The following is a 23,519-nucleotide window of genomic DNA, read 5'->3' as shown; positions in this document are numbered from 1 at the left end:
TAAATTAATAACTAAGCAGATCCTTCGCCTGGTGGTTTTTGTGATTTTAGACCACCTTGCATTGTATCCTTTGAACCAGTCAATGCAACCCTAAATAATGAGAGTCTTGCGGAGGAGAAGATGCTCATTACCTGTCCATTATACACTATTTTCAGACACAGGAGGAACTGCAGAGAATCTGGGATCTTACAATAGTGGCATGACCCCCCAAAATGAGAGAGAAAACTGGCTTCTATTCTACATCACCTGCTATAGCTAGAACCCTCTCTCATATAATCTCACCATACTACTGCCGTGTTAAAAAAACACAGTAATTTTTGTGCATTTTTCCTCTGGCAGAAAATTACTTGCACACCCATCAGCTTTGAAACGGGACATCCTTTTTTTCTCTCTAGAAGACAGGTATCTTGAAAGCGCAATCAAATAATTTCTCAACAACTGATAAAATACCAAGTCATCAGACTCGGAGCACGATTGTTTAAAACGCAGCAGACGCACACAGCAATACAATATGAACATAACCAGAAAACAAATAGGACATGCTTTTAATGGAGTCCTTCATTATCTAGCGGTCGCCTTTAATGGAGCAAACAGCGTGTGTCATTTCTGTTATCTTACCGTAGACAGTTTGCACACACTGTAAAAATTGCTCTCCATTCTCCGGCTGAAAAGATCAGTGTTTCTAAAAGGTGGCGGGGAGGGGAGGTCATGCTGATTTATTGGCAATTAAACCTGAAGGATCTCTATACCCTCTTCAAAACAAAGCCTATCTGGGTAATTCAGCCGGGGAGACCGCAGAGCAGGCTGCCTCGCCTGTCACGAGCCCACCTTTTCTGTTTGGGCTCAGCAAAAACAACTGCCTTGGCCTTACTGAAAATGTCCTGGCCTGCGCAGGTTCTAGCTGCAGTTGCTATAGAAACCAGCTTCCAGGGAACCCTTTCCACAGCAACTAGAGGAAGCCCTGTGGGTTTGCAGCGGAACCGGAGCACTGAATTCTGGGAAAGTGTTTCCCTTCGTGAGGGCTGCTGGCCAAGTCTATTGGTCCCTAACCTCTGCTCCGCATAAGTAGAGAGCAGACCATAGAGAGTGTGGCATAGTGGTTAAAGGGTTGGACCTGGGAGATCAGGGTTCAAATGCTCATTCAGCCACAAAGCTCATTGCACTGATGATGTTGGGCCAGTCAACGGTCTCTTAGGGTGGTGTTCAAAAGCAGACCCATGGAAATGACTACAGGCAGTCCAGTAACTTCAATGGATCTGTTCTGAGTAAAGATGACTACCACCCCTTGCCTACACACTGTTGTTGTGAGGGGGAGAGTTCAAGTTCAAGAGGGGGAGAGTCACATGTGGCACTTTGAGCCACTTGGGAGATACAGAATAATAAACAATTCAAATTCTGAGGTGCTCTCTTTATTTTTTGAAAATTTTATTTATTAAATTTGTATACCGCTCTATACTCACAGGTCTCAGGGCAGTTACAACATAAAGAAAAACCACAATATAAAAACACAACATACATAATAAAAATAATTTGCTTGGGCCTTGGCTACAGGCTTACCTGGCAGAGGTGACGGCCATTTCAGCACAATTTCAGGTCCAGGGAAATCAAAATGGCTTCCGGTCACTTGGTTAGTCCACGGCTGAGGCCAAGGAAAGGTATTGGCAAGGTGAGCCTTGCCAAAAAGTTGTGACAACTTGCAGCTGCCTATGAGGTGCTGGGGGCTGATACCAGGCCTGTCTGCCCTTCCCAGTCTTCTAACAGATGTGACCCCCCAAATCAACATCTGGGAACATCTGTGGTGTGCGTGTGGAGGTGACCTCTCCCTACGCACCATGGTCCCAATCCAAGGCTGCTAGTTAAATTTAAAAAACTAGGCTTGTTAGTGGCAATCACACAATTCATGTCACATCTAATTGGACCTAGGACCATAAGGTTTCCAGCTCAGCCCTCCGAGTCTCTGACAGGTCTTCTCTCACATAATAATAATAATAATAATAATAATAATAATAATAATAATAATATTTTATTTATAACCTGCCCATCTGGTGGCTGGGTTTCCCAATCGAGTACAGTGGTACCTTGGGTTACAGATGCTTCAGGTTACAGACTCCGCTAACCCAGAAATAGTACTTCAGGTTCACTTTGCTTCAGGATGAGAACAGAAATTGCGTGGTGGTGGCACGGCGGCAGCGGGAGGTCCCATTAGCTAAAGTGGTACCTCAGGTTAAGTACAGTTTCAGGTCGAGAATGGACCTCCAAAACAAACTAAGTTCTTAACCTGAGGTACCACAGTGGTACCTCTGGTTGCAAATGGGATCCGTTCCGGAGGCCCGTTCGCAACATGAGCAGAAGGCAACCTGCATCTGCACGTGCCGCGATTCACCGCTTCTGCGCATGACGTCATTTTGCACGTCTGTGCATGCGCAAGCGGTGAAACCCAGAAGTAACCCTTTCTGGTACTTCCGGGTCGCCGTGGAATGCAACCTGAAAACGCGCAACCTGAAGCAAACATAACATGAGCATTACAACACAATACAGCATTAAACATTAAAAACTTCCCTAAATCAGTTGCCTGTGTAGTATCTCATTAAGTCGGGACAGGGAATGTGTTGCCCTCCGGATAATGGATCATAGAATTGCAGAATTGTAAGTTGGAAGGGACCCTGAGGGTCATCTAGTCCAACCCTCTGCAACGCATGGAATTTCAACAGAAGCATCCGTGACAGATGGCCATCCAACCTTTGCTTAAAAACCTCCAAGGAAGGAGAGTCCACAACCTCCCAAGGGAGTCCGTTCCACTGTTGAACAACTCTTACCGTCAGAAAGTTCTTCCTGATCTTTAGTCGGAATCTCCTTTCCTGTAACTTGAATCCATTGGTCCTAGCCTCTGGAGCAGGAGAAAATAAGTTTGCTCCCTCTTCCATGGGACAGCCCTTGAGATATCTGAAGATGGCTATCATCTCTCCTCTCAGTCTCCTTTTTTCCAAGCTAAACATATCCAACTCCAGTGCTATTTTTCGGGGTGGGGTACTCAAGGGTACGCCGTATCATCACTTTCCCCCCAAATGTTAAATTTGTGGCACGTACTGTAACAACTTCATGGTGAGTACCAGCACCTTTTTTCCTTAAAAAAAGGGGGGGGGGGAATGCACTGCCCAACTTCCTCAACCATTCCTCATAAGGCCTGGTTTCCAGACCCTTGATCATCTTGGTCGTCCTCCTCTGCCAAATTCCAGCCTGTCAATATCCTCCCTAAACTGTGGTGCCCAGAACTGGACATAACATTCCAGGTGTGGTCTGATCAAGGCAAAATAGAATGGGACTATGACCTCCCTTGATCTGGACCGGGGCCAGCAAAGTTCTTGTGGCTTGGGCCAGTTCACGGTCCCGCAGACGCCACGGTGGGCTTGAGTGCGCGCTTCCTGCAGCCAATGGGAAGCCAGCCAGCGTCGCGGAAGGCGGTCCCTGCTCTGCTCCGCGCTGCGGCGGGGGTCTATGGGCTGGTTAAACAACCCCTATGGGCCGCTTGTGGCTCATGGGCCTTAGGTTGCTGACCCCTGATCTGAACTGTATACTTCTGTTGATACAGCATTAACCTTTTTTGCTGCTGCATCACACTGTTGACTCACGTAATCCAACAATGTCTGAAGAGCCACTGGTTCCCAAGCCTTGTGATAAAGTTAAAAATACAGTTCAGGCACAATTTGATTGATTGGGGAAGAGCCTCCCCCCCCCTCTATCTTTTACACTCTAGACAACATATTGGGCAAGATTACTTATCAGAGCTGTTTCTTCCTGACTTGACTGACTGTACCAAATTGCTGCAATGTTTAGATGTGAATGCTATCCCCCAAATCCCGTATCATGCAGCAGAACTCTTCAGTGTAAACACAGCACACAGAACACTGAGCTGAACAAATACCAAAGTTCTTGGCCAGAGGAGCTTATAAAGCTAAAACTATCAGGATACAAGATGTGGGACAACGCAAAACAAACAGCTGAGCAGTCGGGCTTTACAAAGAGAAACCTTATGGGGTTTTTGTCACTGTCCTTGATCCATAAAATCATGTTTAATTTACTTAAAATTCAGGAAATAAAATCTAAGCAACACCTACGCTGCAGATAAGTCACCTGTGTTCCTGCCGATGAAGTCTACAGATCTGTTATTCCAATTTAAAAATTATGACCCACGTTTAAACATTCTTAAGGCAGTACATTTCAAAAGTCCATAAAAGACATCCATTATTTCGTGACTTTCCCAGGCCCATATAATCTGGGGTAGATGTTATGGTTTATAGGTTTTTAAACATAAAGGATTATATCAAATATTAGACGTACTTAGGAGCAGATCCTTTGAAATCAAAATAATTGATTTCGGTGGATCTACTGTGCATATGACTAATACTGAATATTACCCAGTGTGTTTCTTATTTCATGATAAAGTGACATATTCTATTATGAATAATGAAGCCATAAGACCTCCTGCAGCTCTCCAAAAGTAATATACACATGTGGATATGAATTTGGAGCCAGTTTCACCACCGCACTAGAGACAAGATGCTTTATGAAAAGCAAACAGTGGCTTACTTCTTTAGCGAGAAGTCCAACTTAAAAACCATAGTAAAACCCCATTGTAGTTGTTGTTTTCTCTCATGTGCACCCTCCTTTGTTCCTGGATGTTGTTTCTAGGTGCAAACGCCAATGCTCCCTGGGCCATCTTGAGTATGAATTGTAAGTCAAACTTGTCTGGAACCTGGTTTTGTCACTTGGGCCTAACTTTCAAAATCTTATTTTGACTGAAGCTATAACAACGATCGCATACTATTTCCAGCACACCAAGGCCTGCTGGGATTGTTCAGATCACCAAGGTGCTTAGCGCAGTAATACCCTGCCGCTGTAAAGACCACCAGTCATTCATAGCTAAGAAAATATGTACAGTGGTACAGTGGTAACTCGGTTTAAGCAGAGACATCACCTTGCCAACAAAGGTTCATATGGTTAAAGCTATGGTTTTCTCAGTAGTGATGTATGGAAGTGAGAGCTGGACCATAAAGAAGGCTGATCGCCGAAGAATTGATGCTTTTGAATTATGGTGCTGGAGGAGACTCTTGAGAGTCCCATGGACTGCAAGAAGATCAAACCTATCCATTCTTAAGAAAATCAGCCTTGAGTGCTCACTGGAAGGACAGATCGTGAAGCTAAGGCTCCAATACTTTGGCCGCCTCATGAGAAGAGAAGATTCCCTGGAAAAGACCTTGATGTTGGGGAAGATTGAGGGCACAAAGAGAAGGGGACGACAGAGGACGAGATGCTTGGACAGTGTTCTCGAAGCTACCAGCATGAGTTTGACCAAACTGCAGGAGGCAGTGGAAGACAGGAGTGCCTGGCATGCTCGGGTCCATGGGGTCACGAAGAGTCGGACACGACTAAACGAAAACAACAACAACCTCGGTTTAAGAACAGTCCGGTTTAAGAACAATTCGGTTTACAAACTGTGCAAAACAGTAAAGTGTCCCAGTTTGAGAACTTTACCTTGGTCTAAGAATGGAATCCAAATGGTGGAAGGGAACTGGTGGTGGGAGGCCTCATTAGGGAAAGCGAGCCTCGGTTTAAGAAGGGTTTCGGTTTAAGAATGCACTTCTGGAACGGATTAACTTTGTAAACTGAGGTACCACTGTATCTGAAATTAAACTCTGGTGGTATGCCAGCTATTTCTGGTGCTCCCTTGGACTTAGAATACCTTCTCTCTGTTATCTGTGTGGATTTAAACCCATCAGTTTAGGAGACTACTTGATGCACCCGATAAACATCTCTTTTCAGCCATGAAAAGTTCATGCCATAACCCAACTTGACGGTTTTTAGGATGCCACTGCAGATTCTTTGGCTGCCACTGTAAACACATTTATATGGAAATAAGTCCCACTGAGATCTGAAGGTCGTACTTCTGAGCAAATATTTAGGAGTGCACCTTCAACTTTAGCATGCTTGTGGCCTCCCCAGAGGCATCTAGTTGTTCACTGGAGAAAACAGGAGGCTGGACTAGATGGGCACTTGGTCTGATCTGGCTTGTCTCTACCATTCCTAGGCTGGTTAACAGGAGTTGGCCCCCATCCTTTCAGGGCACATTCTGATCTGAGAGTTTATGAGGATGGAACTCGATGGCGTTTCTCCTTTTCCCATCTGTGTAAGAGATGCGTATGCCGTATATTTGGGGACATGGTACCAGTGATATATCACTGCAGGTTACCTGAGGGTTCATCTGATAAAACTCTTCTTGCAAGATGTATAAGAGAAACAAAAACAACATACCCTTGAATTAAAGAAGCAACGGTGGTTATCAAGTCTTGCAGGGATGCAGCTAATTTTAGACCCAGCAATCGATGGACTTACAGGACTCACCCCATTCAACGGTTTATAGCGGCATATACATTCCTGCTTTGTTAGATATTATTATTATTATTAAACAAGGTTGGCAACCCAGATTTTCTACAGACATATAAAATGCAAATAATGTGAGCACTCCCAATTTCACATTTTAAACTCACTTAAATCATAGCACCACCACGACTCCAGGAATAAAATGGAGCTTGCTTCTACTGCCCTGATACTAGCTCAGTTACATATGGTACAGCATATGAGACTCTTAATCTTGGGGTTGTGGGTTTTGAGCCCCATGCTGGGCAAAATATTCCTGCATTGCAGAGGGTTGGACTAGATGATCCTTGTGGCCCCTTCCAACTTTAAAATTCTATTATCAAAATAAGCACCATTTTATTGTTTGAAAAAAAGGCTGGCATCCGTCTGTCTCAGGAGGAGATGATGAGAGTGCACCTTTGGGGGTGAGGTCAAGCTGCTGGACGGTTGCTGGCAACCACGTAATTTTAAAAGTAAAATTAATACAGTAACATGAGCATCGTAACCATGTATATGCTATGCTAGCCTGGTCTGCTAGCCAATGACTATAATTTGTTTATTTTTAAAAGTAGAAATAAATGATGCTTTGTCACCCTGGGTGGGTTCCAGCCAGCCATCTGTCTACCACCCGTTTCATGAACAGAACTTTGGGAAATATTATACGGCTCGTCCTATGTCTGCAACCCTACGCACCCTCACCTAGGCTATGGGCGGAATGCAATCTGCTTCTAAGAAAGCACGCAGGCCGTCTGGATGTGGAGCGCCAAGCGCCTAGAGACCATTCAGAAAGCATTGTCGCAAATTTAAATAGTTGGGCCAGCTCAGTCAGTACAGCATGAGATTCTTCATCTCAAGGGTCGTGGGTTCGAGCCCCACGTTGGGCAAAAGATCCCTGCATTGCAGGGGGCTGGACCCTTCCAACTCTACGGTTCTGCAACCATCTCCGCATTTGAACCCGGCACTGTATCCCTCCTTTGTGCCACCCAGCTCACCAGCCATGTGCTCCCCCTCCTCCTCCGATGCCCGGGCATACTCCACGGGTGACCACTGTCTCTTTAACCTATTTGGCCACCAGCTCCTGACCTGCGGGGAAGAGTTCTGCCCGGACACTGAGGTCCAGCGCCGAGGGCCTTCTGGCAGTTCCCTCACTGCGAGAAGCCAAGTTACAGGGAACAAGGCAGAGGGCCTTCTTGGTAGTGGCACCCGCCATGTGGAACGCCCTCCCATCAGATGTCAAAGAGAAAAATAACTACAGTGGTACCTCGGGTTAAGTACTTAATTCATTCCAGAAATCCGTTCTTAACCTGAAACTGTTCTTAACCTGAAGAACCACTTTAGTTAATGGGGCCTCCTGCTGCCGCCACAGCACGATTTCTGTTCTCATCCTGAAGCAAAGTTCTTAACCTGAAGCACTATTTCTGGGTTAGCGGAGTGTGTAACCTGAAGCGTATGTAACTCAAGGTACCACTGTACCAAACTTTTAGAAGACATCTGAAGGCAGCCCTGTTTAGGGAAGCTTTTAATGTTTAATAGGTTATTGTATTTTAGTGTTTTGCTGGAATCCGCCCAGAGTGGCTGGGGAAACCCAGCCAGATGGGCGGGGTATAAATAATAAATTATTATTATTATTACTATTCTTATTAAGGTAAAGGTACCCCTGCCAGTACAGGCCAGTCTTGACAGACTCTAGGGTTGTGCGCTCATCTCACTCTAGAGGCCGGGAGCCAGCGCTGTCCGCAGACACTTTCGGGTCACGTGGCCAGTGTGACAAGCTGCATCTGGCGAGCCAGCGCAGCACACGAAACGCCGTTTACCTTCCCGCTGGTAAGCGGTCCCTATTTATCTACTTGCACTTAAGGGTGCTTTCGAACTGCTAGGTTGGCAGGCGCTGGGAACGAACAACGGGAGCGCACCCCTCCGCGGGGATTCGAACCGCAGACCTTTCGATCGGCAAGCCCTAGGCGCTGAGGCTTTTACCCACCCGGGTCCCTTTATTATTCTTATTATTATTATTATTAAGAGTCAAGCCAGCGGGCGTGGGAACTTCGAAGACTAGAAACCCCCAAACCCTTCCTCCCCACCCCCTTTTTTGCAGCCAGCTCCGCGTGCCATGTGCCCCGCGCGCACCAGCGACGACCCCTGCCCTCCGAACACCCCACCCCCCCAACTTCGCGCCGGCCCACCCCTTCCGCTTGCAATGGACTCGGCCGCTTTGCCGAGGGGGCGGCGCCACCGCCGCGAGGGGAGGGGGAAAAGGGGGCCGGTTGCGCGCCCGGAGGCTGTGCAGGCGGGCGGGCGGAGCGAGAGGAGGAGCCGTCGGCGGCCGGGGCGCCTTGTTGCTATGGGGAGACGGCGAGGGAGGGGGCGGCGTCGCCGCTGCTGCTGCTGCTGCGCAGGGCAAGGGAAGCCAGAGGCAGCGGCGGCGGCAGCAGCAGCAGCTGCTGATTCCTGACACATTTTCCCCCCTCGCTGCCATATTGCTGCCCCCTCCCCCTTTGCGCGAGCTTCATGCGTACAGTGAGTCGGAACCTCTCCTTTATTAACTATCTGGGGTCGAGGGATGCGGGTGGGGTGGGGAGCTGGGGGTGGCTAAGAGATACATACACCTCTCTTCTTAAATTTATTCTTTCCAACCCCTGGGTTTCTCCCCCCCCTCCCACTCCTTCCGATTTTTCTTTTTCTACTTCTAGCTTTTTAATTCTCGCTTGTCTTCCCCTTCCGATTTCAGCAGCGTCTACTTCCAGTTGTGTTTTGCTGGTGGATTTCTGTTTTCATTCTCTCCCTCCCTTGACGTCTGGTGTGTGTCTGTGCAGCGCGGAGGCTTAAATTGTGCTGTGTGTGTATTGTGTGTACACACACACACAAATATATATTGTGGGTATATGTGTGTGCGCGCGCGCCTCCAGCTGAGTTCCCTTTGGCTTCAAGATATATGGCGAGGTTGGGATCTAGGGCGGCTGGAGATAAGAGGAAAGGTGAGGAGCTTTGAGTTGGTGTCAGAACTGGGGTACGCGTGTCTTTCTCTAGGGTTGTGCCTGCAAGTTGAGGGGGTGTGTGAACAGACATTCGTGTTCCGGAGTCAGGGGTGTGTGACTTGGAGAAGGGAAGATAAATGCTCGAAACTGGAGAGGAAGACACTGGAGAGGAGAACGAGGGATTTTCTTGTGGGTGGTGAAAAAGGGTTTCTGCCCAAGCCAGTCGTGTGTGTGAATGTATAAAAAGCTTGACTGCCAGATCTGGGTCTGACCTGTTTATCTGGGGCGTTGGGAGGAGTGAATGGAACAAGAAGGTTGGATGCAGCCAAAGCTCTCTCTCTGTCGGACCTGAGTCTCTAAATACGCCCCTCGAGAGATAGGTGGACTTAGTGGGACCCAAATCTGATTTATTTTTTAACCTACCAACTGACCACTTTAGAGCTGTGTGCTCTGATATAATGTGCTCCTCCTTCAATGAAGTGGTCCGGGCTCCCTTGGGCGGTGGAGAGACGAAGGTGGCATCTGGGGCAGGCAGGCGAGAGTGGCGTTTCAGTGGAGGGGCTCCGATCTCCTCCCCCACCAGTCCCCCCTTTCTTCTGACCCTTGTCCCTCTTGCTGCCCTAGACACCCCCCCCCCCTTTAACCGGGTAGCTTTGCCGTTGTGCACGCGCCTTTTCGCCTCCTTTTGGACTTCGCTTCATCCACAAGCGCTGCTTGTGCGGTTCCACCAGGCCCCCCTAAATACGATGCGTGCGCGCTTGGGCTTTTGCTAAGACGTTTGTGTGCCCTTTGGCTGTCCGTATTCTTTTAATAAATCTTCCCCGCTTCCGGGTGAGAGTGACTGGCTCGATCTTTCTTTCCGTCGTCGCGAAGTTGGAAGGGAACAAGACATCCCGCGTGCGCGCACAAAAAAAGTTCACCTGCTTTGGAAGTTTTTTCAAAATGCAGCTGAGTGAATTCTTTCCTTCTCTCCGTACTCCGTAGAAAAGAAAGAGAAAGAGACTTTTCTCCCGGCTTGCTCCGTCCCTCCCTCCTCCAGCCTCCCCCATTTTGGTTCAGGATTGTGACAGCCACGTGGCTGGCAAAGCCTCTCGCCGGGGAAAGGCGGCCACGGGGTCACCCGGGCGGCTCCGCGAGCGTGTGGGTGGCTGCGCGTTAGCAGCCCGGCACAAAGCCCGGCGCAAAGTCTGCAACGCCGCCGCCGCCCCCTCCTCCTCTTGCATGCGAGCGTAAGAAAAGGTGCCCCCCTCTGCGCTTTAGTCCTGCCTCCCATCTCTCTCTCCCCCCCCCCCCGCTCCTGCTTAGAAAATGCAAACTCTCCGGACGCTGAATGCAAGCGCAAGAGATTGAAGCCAACGGAGAAAAGACACCCCCCCCCCACATCCTCTGAAAAAACTTGGACCCTTTTGTATGGGATCGATCAAGCCGCACTAAATAACATTAACCTCCCCCCCCTCCTCCTCTTTCTGTAACTGGCACAATTGGGAGTACACTCCCCGCCCCCCAACGCCTAAATATATGCAGGCATAGAGAGAATAGGGGGACAGCACGCAGAGAATTTTAAACACACTTCAGTATGTGTCAGACCCCCCCCCCCCCATGCATGCTCTGTGAAAGGATTGGGGAGGTAACAATCAGCACTCTTCTCCTTTTTTCTTTCCCTTAGTTAACAGCCCTAAATGTGCGCTAGGGAACTCCTGGTTTGCAGAAATCCTGTGCAATGCTTCCTGCAAATGAGAATAAGTTGCATTGCTTTGAGGGGGAGGGTGCTGGTTCTGTTGCTCCTCCCACTGGGTTTTTAACTTCGGTGGACATGTGTGTGTGTTTTTTAAAGGTATTTGTTAACGTTACAAATTATATCTTGGTGGTGTTTGTTGTTGTTTTTTTGGCCGTGGCTAATTTCACCTTTTGGTTGGATGGTTGTAAACTGCTTTGAGGGTCATACGCCCAACGGGAAAGTGGCTGAGATATTTTAATAAATGGGAGGGTTGTGAGCAAACCCTGTAGAAAACATGAAATGCATTTGTGGTGGTCTTTGTTTTGTTCTAATGTATCACAAGGGCAACAAGTGGCCTTTTTAAATATTTCCTTTCTCTGTTTATTTTCTGCGGAGTCATGCTCAGGTGAAAAATTACTTTTTCACCCTTTACAAATAAGGGAATTTGTGCTTAGGGGTAGTGTTTCTATAGGTCCAGACATTTGAGGGGCTGTCTTGGCCTTGGGGTCTCTTCCAACTCTACAGTTCTATTATTCTAAGTCATGGGTAGGCAAACTAAGGCCCGGGGGCTGGATCCAGCCCAGTCGCCTTCTAAATCCGGTCCGTGGACGGTCTGGGACTGAGCGTGTTTTTACATGAGTAGAATGTGTGCTTTTATTTAAAATGCATCCCTGAGTTATTTGTGGGGCATAGGAATTCGTTCATTCCCCCCCCCATATAGTCCGGCCCCCCACAAGGTCTGAGGGACAGTGGACTGGCCCCTTGCTGAAAAAGTTTGCTGACCCTTCTTCTAAGTTCTGTGGGACCTGACTCCCAGGTAAATGTGTGTTGAGGGTTGCAGCTGAAATTAAGCTCCTTCAGTTCCCACTGATTTTAGTAGGGGAGAGTTCAAGAGGCTAAACTTCCCCAATGAAATTGGTGGGATGCAAAATCAGTTCCGAACTGGCTCATGGTGCATGATGCTGATTTTTTTTTTTTTTAATTTAAATTTCTTAACAACATAAGAAGTACCTGCTGGATCAGACCAACGTCCCACCTAGTCCAGCATCCTGTTCTCACAGTGGCCAACCAGATACCTGGAGGAAACCCACAAGCAGGAACCAAGCACAAGAGCACTTTCCTTCAGCTGGAATTCAGAAACATGCTGCCCCTGACCACAGAAGCAGAACATAGACACTGTGGCTGGTAGACATTGATAGCCCTTTCCTCCAAAATCCTCTTTTAAAGCCATCCAGTTCTATTACCTGCCCCAGCTTCTTTGGATGTCCATGACTTCCTAGTGTTATGAGAGTGGGAGAATATATTTTCTCTATCCACTTTCTTAAAGGTAAAGGGACCCCTGACCATTAGGTCCAGTCATGACCGATTCTGGGGTTGCAGCGCTCACCTCGCTTTATTGGCCGAGGGAGCCGGCATTTGTCCGCAGACAGCTTCCGGGTCATGTGGCCAGCATGACTAAGCCGCTTCTGGCGAACCAGAGCAGCACATGGAAACGCAGTTTACCTTCCCGCCGGAGTGGTACCTATTTATCTACATGCACTTTGTGCTTTCGAACTGCTAGGTTGGCAGGAGCTGGGACCAAACAACAGGAGCTCACCCCGTTGTGGGGATTCGAACCGCCAACCTTCTGATCAGCAAGTCCTAGGCTCTGCGGTTTAACCCACAGCGCCACCCGCGTCCCCTTATCCACTTTCTTAGTGCCACAAAATTTTCTATGCTTCCATCCTGGCTCCTCTTACTCGTCTTTCCCTTGAACTCAAGAGGCTGCTGTCCCTTGACCCTTTTGCTTGCCCTTTTCTCAGCCTTTTCCAACTCCTTTTTGAGGTGAGGCGACCAGAACTGTACACTCTACTCCAAATGCGGTTCAGCCATAGATTTGTGTAATAATAGCATTATAGTAACAGTGGTTTTATTTTCCTTCCCTAATGATCCCTAGTACACTGGGCCGACATTTTCATCAAGCTGTCCTCTATGATCTCAAGGTCCTGTTTTTTGGTCAGCCATTGCCAATTCATAACCCCATGAGCGTATATGTGAAATTAAGATGTCCCCCCCCCCCCCCCCGGACACGCATCACTTTACACTTCTTTACATTGAATTGCATTCACCTTTTTGCTGCTCTTTCACTCAGTTTGGAGAGATGCCTTTTGAGCTCTTCCCAATCTCTTTTTGTTTTCTATCAACTCATATCATCAACAAACTTGGCCACCTCATTTCTCGTGGATTTTCGGCAAATTGGGAAACCCAGACGTATGGCGTGTGTGTGTGTGTTAATATATATATTTTAAATCATTCAATAAAAAGGCCAACAACTTGCAGCAAAATCAAAACAAATAATAATAATAATAATCAACTCCTTTGTCCGGATTTTCGCTTTTGGGAATATGGCAACCCTAACTTTCTACATCCTTCCATTAGGAGAGCTGTCCATTTATTCCTACTCTCTTGTTATATAACTAGTTCTTGATCCACTAGAGAAGAGGACCTCTTTTCTTATCCCGTGACTCCTCTCCTACTCGGGTGTTTCTGGTGAGATGCTCCATTGAAAGCTTTTCGAGCATCCAAGTGCACTTGGGTGGGTGGAAACTGGGGGGGGGGGGGGCGCGCAATATCTCTCGCCGATATCTCTCGCCCCCACCTCTTCCCAGCGGAGAAGCCAGTACTGTATTCACAAAAGTTTAAAGGCAGCTTGTTAAGCTTCTGACACCTTCTTGACTTCCAGTCCTGCCCACCACAAGAGAGAAGATGTGCTTTTAACGAGCTCTCGATTTCATTCCCACCCGCAAATAGAAGATGTGAGTCTCCACCAGGTGGTCTTCAAAAGAGGATTCTCCCTTTGTAAAAGTGGCCATGATCCCTGCCAGCAAGTGCAAGAGGGGATATTTCCCTTTTCCTTCCTGGTCAAGAAAGTGTCCATCTTGGTTGTGATCTTGCGGAGTGGGTTGGGGACCAATAGGGAGCAAAGATGTCAGCGCATGCAGATTGAGATATGAACGCAAAGTCAGCTTCTCCATTGTAGCCATCAATTAGTTTATGGTACTGAATAAGCAGCAAGCAGCACAAATGGCTCAAGCAGAAATGATTTCGTGGCTCAGATAGGCACATGCAGACCTGGTTTCGAGCAAAGCGTCGTGCCTCCTCTCCTCTATGCCACGGGGTCCCAAACTGTGATCCGTGAGCTTCAGTCAGGTGCCATGTACAGTGGTGCCTCGCAAGACGATATTAATCCGTTCCACGAGTCTCTTCGTCTAGCGTTTTTTTCGTCTTGCGAAGCAACCCTATTAGCGGATTAGCGCTATTAGCGGTTTAGCGGCTATTAGCGGCTATAAAAGTCTTAAGGGATTAGCGGATTAGCTGCTAAAAGGCTATTAGCGGCTTAGCGCCTTAGAAAAAGGGGGTGGGGAGCGAAAAAAATTCTCAAGAATCGCAAGACATTTTCGTCTTGCGAAGCAAGCCCATAGAGAAATTCGTCCTGCGAAGCGCATTGAAAAACGGAAAACCCTTTCGTCTAGCGGGTTTTCCGTCTTGCGAGGCATTCGTCTTGCGGGGCCACATCAACAACACCACTGTAGTTGATGCAAAACCCGTGCGGGGCAAGCAAGGGTCACAGTGCTGGGTTTTCGCCTATTTACCCTGCAGTTCTAGACGTGTCTTCTCAGAAGTAGACCCCTTTGAATTACATGAGACTTGCTCCCAGATAAATGGGAGCAGGCTTGCCTTTTGTATTGTCATTTCTCTCTTCCCCAAAGGCAAATCGATATTTGGGCCTTCAGGACTTTGGTCAAGTGTGGGTCGCAAGTTGTGACTGATAGCTGTGTCCGCGAAATATGTGTTGCCTGGCAAAAGCCATTATGGCGAACCATCTTCAGGCATCTTTTTTCCCATTGTTCCATAACTTTACAAACTCTTTCTCTTAAGTACCGTATATACTCGAGTATAAGCCGACCCAAATATAAGCCAAGGCACCTGATTTTAACACGAAAAAACTGGGAAAACTCATTGACTCGAGTATAAGCCGGTTCACCACACCACAAACCTCCTGGTGGGCTGGAGTGCACATGGCAGAGGGGGCTTCTCTCTCCCCCCATTAAAAATGTGCTGAAAAAGTCGGTTTATACACGAGTATATACGGTATATAAAATGTCTGAAATGAGGAGCAGGAATAGCTGTATTGTCGCAATGCAAAACTAGCTGTGTGTATCTTGTGGCAAAAATGACTTGTACAGGATATCCTTTTTAAAAAGCAGCTAGAATTCAGAGCATGGGAAGTGCTATACCAAAAGTCTTACCATGTGACCTTGCGTCAGAATTCCTTCTCTCTCAGCTTCATGTTGTCTGATCTTGCCGCTCAGTCTAGACAGAAAAGGTAAACTAGCAGGCAGCTTCCTCGGTGCATTGGATGCATGTGAATTACCGTATTTTTCGCCTTATAAGACGCACCAGACCACAAGGCGCACCGAGTTTTTGGAGGAGGAAAACAAGAAAAAATATATTCTGAATCTCAGAAGCCAGAAGAGCAAGAAGGATCGCTGCGCAGTGAAAGCAGCAATCCCTCTTGCTGTTCTGGCTTCTGGGATAGCTGCGCACCCTGCATTCGCTCCATAAGACGCACACACATTTCCCCTTACTTTTTAGGAGGGAAAAAGTGAGTCTTATAGAGCAAAAAGTACGGTATATTATTCTGGTCTACTTACATTGTTGCATTGAGCACCTTGATAGGATCTTCTGCCTTTCCACAGCCAACCTTATCTTTCCCTGCAGGGGTAATAGTATTTTACTGGCAAAATGATGGTGTTTTCCTTCCAGGCCGCAGGCAGAACTGTTACATGAGGTTATAAAGGGTCAATATATTGGTTGAACTGGGATAAAAAAGTGCTTCCGAGTCTCTAGATGATAGCATCCTTTTTTTTTAGTATTTGGGGGAGGCTGTCCGGTTTTCTCAGTACAGCACTTCTACCAATTTTGCGGTGTTAGAAACTCAGATATATAAGCTAAGCGACAAATGGCTCATGAAATCAGGATTGCTGTCGTCAAAACGGAATGCCTAGTTCGAAAGTCGTCTTTTTCAATACGACTTTGTGGTTCCTGAATTTCATTCTGATTGTGCAGATGAAGTATAATTGATATAATGTGGTATTATTGTGTGAAAACAGTCAAGATCCAGGGATCCCCAAGGATGCAACTCCAGATGGTAGAGATGTCAGGCGTCATCCTGGCACCCAAGCACCTTCACCTGGTTGCAAGTGGCTGATAGCCAGGTGCAAAATGCGCCTGGCGCCTGGCTAATTTCGAACGCTGCTCTTTTGCATCATGGGGCTTGTGTTGAACAGGGGCTGGGGAAACGTGTGTCCCTCTAGCGGGTTTTGGAGTCCAATTTCCAGCTGCCACAACCAGCTTGGCTAACAGAGTGGATGTGGGTTGAAGTTCAGCAGCACCGGAAGGCCCCACCGATTCCTCATCCCTATAATAGTAGCTTTTGTCTCGTTAAGGGACTATTCAATAATACTTCAGTTTCATGCTCTTCATACACCCAGGAATGCCCTTGTCACTGGATATAAATAGTAGGAAGAATTAGAAAAAAGTGCACGCTCTTAAAACCAGGCATAGGCAAACTTGGCCCTCCAGATGTTTTGGGACTACAACTCCCTTCATCCCTAGCTAACAGGACCCAGGGGTCAGGGATGATGGGAATTGTAGTCCCAAAACATCTGGAGGGCCGAGTTTGCCTATGCTTGCTTAAAACACTTTGTGGGGGCAACAATATATTTTGATAGGGGGCTAGAGCAACAAAATTTGCAGTGTAGGGGACTTCCTAGTTTAGGGGGGAAAGCAAGGAAGAGGGGACTTGCTAAAGGTGTATAAAATTATGCAAGAAAGCCAATAGAGCAGTCCCCCCCCCTCGTTATTATACTAGAACTCATTGTCATGAGCCCCGTGGAGACGGACTTGGTGAGCGTGGTCAGATGTGGAAAGAGAAAGAACTGGAGGAGTTTGACCCAGGAGAGAGGTCCAAGGGAGTGGGAAGTGGTCATTGTCAGAAGACGCCAACCCTACACTGGGGCCTGGTGGATTGGGAAGCAATCAGGACTCGTGGAAAGGGCCAAGTGCCTTGCCCAGGCATCATGTCTCAGCTGGTCAATGTGGTACCGACCCCTGCTACTACAGGGTCACCCTCCCCAAGAGGCACAGTGCAATGAATCTGACAATGAGCTGGTTTGAACTCTCTTCACAGGCTCAGCCCACTTGGAAGAGGGCTTGCTTGCTCAGTCCTGAGCCTTGGGATGACAATGTCACGTGATGGTGCTCTTCAAAAGGAGAGTCCAGGGGGTGTGCCGAATGTTGGGTCAGCATCATAACTTCTTCCGAGCCATGTGCTCTACAGCTCTGCCATGTTTCCTGACTTGGTAACCTGTAACCTGTTTGGGCTGTGGAGCGAATTTTGGAATTTTGGATGGGGTTTGTTCAGATTCATGGGAGATACAGCTGTCAGTGGCTACTAGCAACAGTGGCTGTGTTCTAACTCTGTTGTTGGAGTTGGTATGCTGAATGGACTAAAGTGGTTTTGAGAATTATTATTTTTAAAAAACTGATAACGGTAAATATTCCCTTTTAGGAATTACGAATTTGATAAAATTGATGCAGGAGTTAAGGAGGAGTAAAAGTTGTTACACATGTTGTGTCTGTCAAAAGACACTGGTGTGCTGTGAATTTGCCTTTTCTTTTGATGGTATTTGCAAATTTACTTAATAAATTAATGCATATTTTTAAAACAACGATATAATAAAAAGGGTGTGGGGGAAAACTGACCAGATTGGAACTTAGACTTCCTACTGATCCATAAAATTTATTTACACCACTTATTTTATTTTTTAAAACCTCTCAAAGCATCTTACAAAAAAGGCTTGAATGACAAAACTATCTGTAAAAAAAAGTTAAAAGCAGCTATTTAAAACGGTTTAAAATCTGCTGTTGCCTTATTGCTGTTTTAATTATTATTTTAAATAAGATAAAAAACAGATTAAAGCAGATGTTTTTAAATTCCAGATTCCTCTGGGGTCTCCTCAATGGGATACAACCACACAAAGCCTCTCTGGGGCTGGATAGATACGAGTTGTAGGAAGCTACTGCTGTAGCTGTTTAAATAGCGCTTAAAGCCCTAAAACGACTTAGGTCCCAAATATGAAATGCCACCTCCTTTCCTCAGGCCTTCTTGGATGTTAAACTCATCAGAGTGGTTCCTTTTGGTAGATCTCTTGCCTTCAGAAATTTGGGAGGTAGCAGGCAGAAAGCAGGCCTCTGTGGCATCATTTGGCATATTCTTTGTATTGCATATTCTTTGTACAGTGGTACCTCAGGTTAAGTACTTAATTCATTCCGGAGGTCCGTTCTTAACCTGAAACTGTTCTTAACCTGAAGCACCACTTTAGCTAATGGGGCCTCCTGCTATTGCTGCGTCGCCGGAGCACGATTTCTGTTCTTATCCTGAAGCAAAGTTCTTAACCTGAAGCACTATTTCTGGGTTAGCGGAGTGTGTAACCTGAAGCGTATGTAACCCGAAGCGTATGTAACCCAAGGTACCACTGTATTCATCATACGGCGGAAGGTACCCTTCTTCTTCCTCTGACTTTGGGCATCTGCGATAGATACATCTTAAGACCCACCTTATTCTCTTGATCGCAACCTGTTTTAACATTTTAAAACATGTGTTCCAAATGGTTGTAACCTGTCTGAAGAATCCATGGTGGGAGGGAAGGCAGGTAAGAAATCTCAATTATTGTTATAAAAAATATATCTCCAGAAATAATGTCGGAATGCTCTGCGCCATGATTTGCTCTCTCCCAACCCCTCATTCCTGCGTGTTAAATATAGTGGACTTTGGCTCTTCAAGTAGCCATTTCCTGCAGCAGTAAATTAAGAAAACAAACACACCCATGCAGAACCATTTCAGCTATGGTGACAGTGGTGCCCTTCATTGTAATCCTAACCTGGTTTCTCGAGGAGGGCGTGAAGCCTCTGCTTCTTTACTTACGCGAATCCACCTGAGTAAAATTTTAAAGGAGCCCATGTAAACGGGAATAGCCTGGCTAAAATAAGCCTGGCTTGTGTTGCTTATTTTTATTTGCATTTGGAACTCACCCAGTTATGGATGGCCCGGAGGGCGCAGTAGTAACAGATTAACAAACACAAATATATATTTACAGTTCTATTAACATCTAGATTAAAAACATAAATATCAAAAACCCCAGCCTTCTGTCAGCTGAACCTTTCTCCATATAGAAAAGCCTTGCAGTCTTCCAAAAGGTGTAGATATATATATATGTTTTGAAAATTTTGGAGGTCTGAGAGAAATGGCAAAGTAGGGAATTTGGGAGCTGCACTTCCATATAGAAAATTTTCTGCCCCTGGAAAGGCAGAGAGGGTTCTTGTTTCTGGGACTAGGCTTCTCTCTGCCAAACTTCTTGTTGTTTTTTAATGGATCATTGAAGAAAATGATACCCTACTTATCCCCAGTGTTTGAAATTCCCTGGGCGCCGGGCACATTTTGCTACTGGCACGGGTCCAATTGCGACTATGTGGAGATTTCTGGGCACCAGGTTGGCGACTGATGTCTCCATCGAGCCAGCAGACTTGTGCATAGCAAAAGACACACATCTTGTTCTTCTGCACTGCTGAGTGAATCATGGACCCCTTGCTGGGCATCTCAGTCCTCCAGGCATCATATCAAGGAAAATAAATATAGGGCTGAGTACAGGTATTTCTGACTGTGCTGCAGCCTTTCTGCAGGCTACCCAAGCAGAACTCACAGACCACCGTTTGAAAACCTCTGTCTTTGGTCCATTTCCATTTCCGTGGTGTGGGTTTCTCTTTCTTTCATACAGGGAGAAGCAAATTGTTTTACGAGCAAGCTACAGCCAAGCAATGTAGTTGAGATCATAGAATCACAGAATTGTAGTATTGTAGCGCTGGAAAGCGATGTCTAGCTCAAGCCCCTGGTGAATAGACATTCTGTTGTGGTGACCATAACCCAGGTTTGAGGTGCTATTTGGTGCTTGGCTTACATATCTGCAATTCCAACATGGCTTCTCCCCCAGCCATGCACCTGCTGCACCATGAAATTGTACGATCCCAGGCACTCAGCACCAAATGACTTCCCTGCAGGTATAGATTGGTTCTTAAGCATACCTATACCTATACCTATACCTATACCTATCTATCTATCTATCTATCTATCTATCTATCATCACCAAATGGCACCTTAAACCCAAGGACAATGGAATGTCTAGGCCAGGGGTCAGCAAACTTTTTCAGTAGGGGACCAGTCCACTGTACAGTGGTACTTCTGGATGCGAACGGGATCCGTTCTGGAGCCCCGTTCACATCCTGAGTAGAACGTAAGATGTGTGCGCAGGTCGCATTTTGCCGCTTCCGCACATGCGTGTGACATCATTTTGAGCATCTGCGCATGTGCGAGCGGCGAAACCCAGAAGTAATGTGCTCCGTTACTTCTGGGTCGCCGTGGAGCGTAACCTGAAAATGTTCAACCTGAAGCACATTTAACCCAAGGTATGACTGTACCTCAGACCTTGTAGGGGGCCGGACTATCTTTTGAAGAAAAAAAAAATTAATGAATTTCCATGCCCCGCAAATAACCCAGAGATGCATTTTAAATAAAAGCGCACATTTTACTCATGTAAAAACACCAGGCAGGCCCCACAAATAACCCAGAGATGCATTTTAAATAAAAGGACACATTCTACTCATGTAAAAACACGCTGATTCCTGGACCGTCCGCGGGCCTGATTTAGAAGGCAATTGGGCCGGATCCAGCCCCAGGGCCTTAGTTTGCCCACGCATGGTCTAGGCCCTTTTTAGCACTGGGATTCATTATTACTATTATTCATTTCATTTCTATACTGCATTGCATTTTAAAGAGCAAACCTCAAAGCATTGAAACGTCGAATAACACCATCCAGAATAAAACAAATTCAAGCTTCGAGGAAAATATTACACATCCTTCTCCAAGGGGCATTTTGCTTTCCCCTGGCGTCCAGAGATCTCCATGTGGATGAAATTGGGCTTGCACCAGCCGTAAAACACGGCTGGCTAATTTCTGCCACTGTTCTTGATAGGGGTGTATGTTCCACAGTGTGTGGGAAGCTGCTGTGACTATCCGAGTGCCCATCTACATGCGCCCTTGCAGTTTGAACATGAAAGTGCGGTTGGAATTAGAGATAAGGCGCAGGGACAGAAAGGATCTCTTTGTACAGCTCCGAGCTTGAAGCATGCACAGACGGTGAATGGCAATTCTATATGGAGTTTGCCCGGGTAGTTAAATTAAAAAGTTGATCCCGGCTACAGGCATTGCCAATTCCCAAGCCCCCCACCTCCTTTGCGGCTTTCCAACCGGTGAGCAGGTTTACAAATGTATGACTTGCAACACAGATGATTTCCTATTAGATATTGAGCTGCATAATCCAGACTCGCCCACCATCCCTCCCTCCCAAAAAAGCCCCCCTCTCCCGAAAACCATGGCAATCCAGGGTGGCTTCACTCGTTCAACCACCCCACCAGAAGTAGTAGCAGACAGATGGTTCTCAACAATGGGAAAATCCAGTTGGTTTCCCTTAGGAAAATGCTTGAGAACAATAATGCTTAAGGGGATAAAGGCAGATTAATTAATGGAGGCATTGTTGGTGCCTGTGTTCAGTTGCTCCTATTTGCGCTCTAATTATGCGATAGATGTGCTCTTTTATGGAGAGGTCTAGCGCACAGCGTGGATAAAGCGCCCCTTCCATCGTAACAGTATCTATCAAAAGAAAGGAATTGGGCTTAAGTCTTGCTTCCATTTTTAGACCAACAGTAAGCTGAACGTGTAATCTGCAGAGCAACCCTATGCATATCTGTTCATAATATAAACTCCCTGATTGCCATAGTAGTGTTTGTTTTACTTTGGCACAATCTTCCCTTTAATTTGGTGTGAGTACTGTCTTCAATATCCAGTGTGTATTGTACAATAGTATCCTCGGTAGCCCGATTTATACTGGCACTAAACCATGGTTTAGTGTTGCAAGAGCAAGCCAAAGTGAACCCCAGACTTGAACTCTCCCTCCTCTTCTTCTGGCACAGACATGAGGACAAGATAGAAAATTTCTGCTTCTGTTTCACATAAACCGCAGTTTGACGTCCAATCCTAAACCGATTAAGTATAAGCATGGTTAGTTGAAACAAAGCCAACTTCCTAAACTATAGTTTGGCTTGTTTCAACAAACCATACTTAAGATTAATCACAGGTTGTCAGGTTCAGGTGGCATGGCAGGCTGTGGTTAATCCAAAAAGGAACCAAAAGTTTTCAACCTCCTCTTCATGGCTACATTGGAGGGGGAAGTGTGCCAATCTGAAGCTAACTTGGAGATATCCTCACAATCCAAGCCACTTTTACCCACACTGTGTTGGGTAAAAGTGTACCTCCCCCCCCCCTTCCTCAGAGGCAGTTGTGAAGAAAAACAGGTTTGCATGTTTCCATTGTGGCTGATTTGAACTAGAGAAAAACCAGATGTGAAGGATGTCAGTTTGCTAATGCTCTTAACAGCATCCTCACACTTCCACTCTGGAATCCCCAGAGCAGTTTTGCAATTGTGTTTTAATTCTGGGGGAAGTGCTGGTGGAATACAATGAAGCATGGACGTATATAAACATACACGTGCTGCATACATATACAGTCATGCCTCGTGTTGTGTTCCCCTCTTCTTACGGACTTTCAGCTTACAAACATGGCAAACCCGGAAGTGTTTATTTCTGTGTTCCCTGCATGCGCAGAAGTGATCTGCGTGCTTCACACATGTGCAGAAATGCTTGATTGCACCCGCACATGCGTGGAAGAGGCGCTCTAGTTGTGGACTTTTTGGGTGCGAATGGCACCCCAAAATGAATTAAGTCCGCAACTAGAGGTACCACTGTGTGTGTGTCTATCTATCTATCTATCTATCTATCTATCTATCTCCACTACCTGATGCTGAAATGCAAGTTGCAAAGCTGGGCATACACAGTTGATTGATTTATAAAAAGATTTCTATATGCTGCTACAGTGGTACCTCGGGTTACAGACGCTTCAGGTTACAGACTCTGCTAACCCAGAAATAGTACCTTGGGTTAAGAACTTTGCTTCAGGATGAGAACAGAAATCACGTGGCGGTGGCGTGGCGGCAGTGGGAGGCCCCATTAGCTAAAGTGGTGCTTCAGGTTAAGAACAGTTTCAGGTTAAGAACGGACCTCCGGAACGAATTAAGTTCTTAACCAGATGTACCACTGTATTCTGGTGGAGTACCCAAGCACAGTGCACCACATGATTATAACAATATTACATTAAAAACCAAATTAAAATATACAGGGGGAAAGTCGCAAAATTCACCCAG

At 46.4% G+C, this 23,519-nt stretch overlaps 1 protein-coding gene and 1 long non-coding RNA gene across 5 annotated transcripts in view; one reads left to right on the top strand and one right to left on the bottom strand.

Moving 5' to 3' along the window:
* LOC310674078 overlaps positions 1–23,519 on the bottom strand; it is a 61,692-nt gene that overhangs the window by 10,837 nt on the left and 27,336 nt on the right. The gene's annotated exons all lie outside the window — the stretch shown is intronic.
* Positions 8,696–23,519, top strand: part of FOXN2 (forkhead box N2) — a 48,694-nt gene continuing 33,870 nt past the window's right edge. Inside the window, exon 1 of one of the 2 annotated variants that reach the window (XM_083432862.1) lies at positions 8,696–8,931. The gene's annotated coding sequence lies outside the window, so the exon portion shown is untranslated. Of the gene's footprint in view, positions 8,932–20,169; positions 20,266–23,519 lie in introns of those variants that run through there. The other variant, XM_083432863.1, reaches the window with a different exon arrangement.

Source organism: Podarcis tiliguerta (genome assembly GCF_965153285.1).
Source record: "Podarcis tiliguerta genome assembly, chromosome: 3".
Taxonomy (NCBI): Eukaryota; Metazoa; Chordata; class Lepidosauria; order Squamata; family Lacertidae; genus Podarcis; species Podarcis tiliguerta.
The sequence above is the reverse complement of the archived record's forward strand: the minus strand, read 5'-3'. Positions and strand labels throughout refer to the sequence as shown.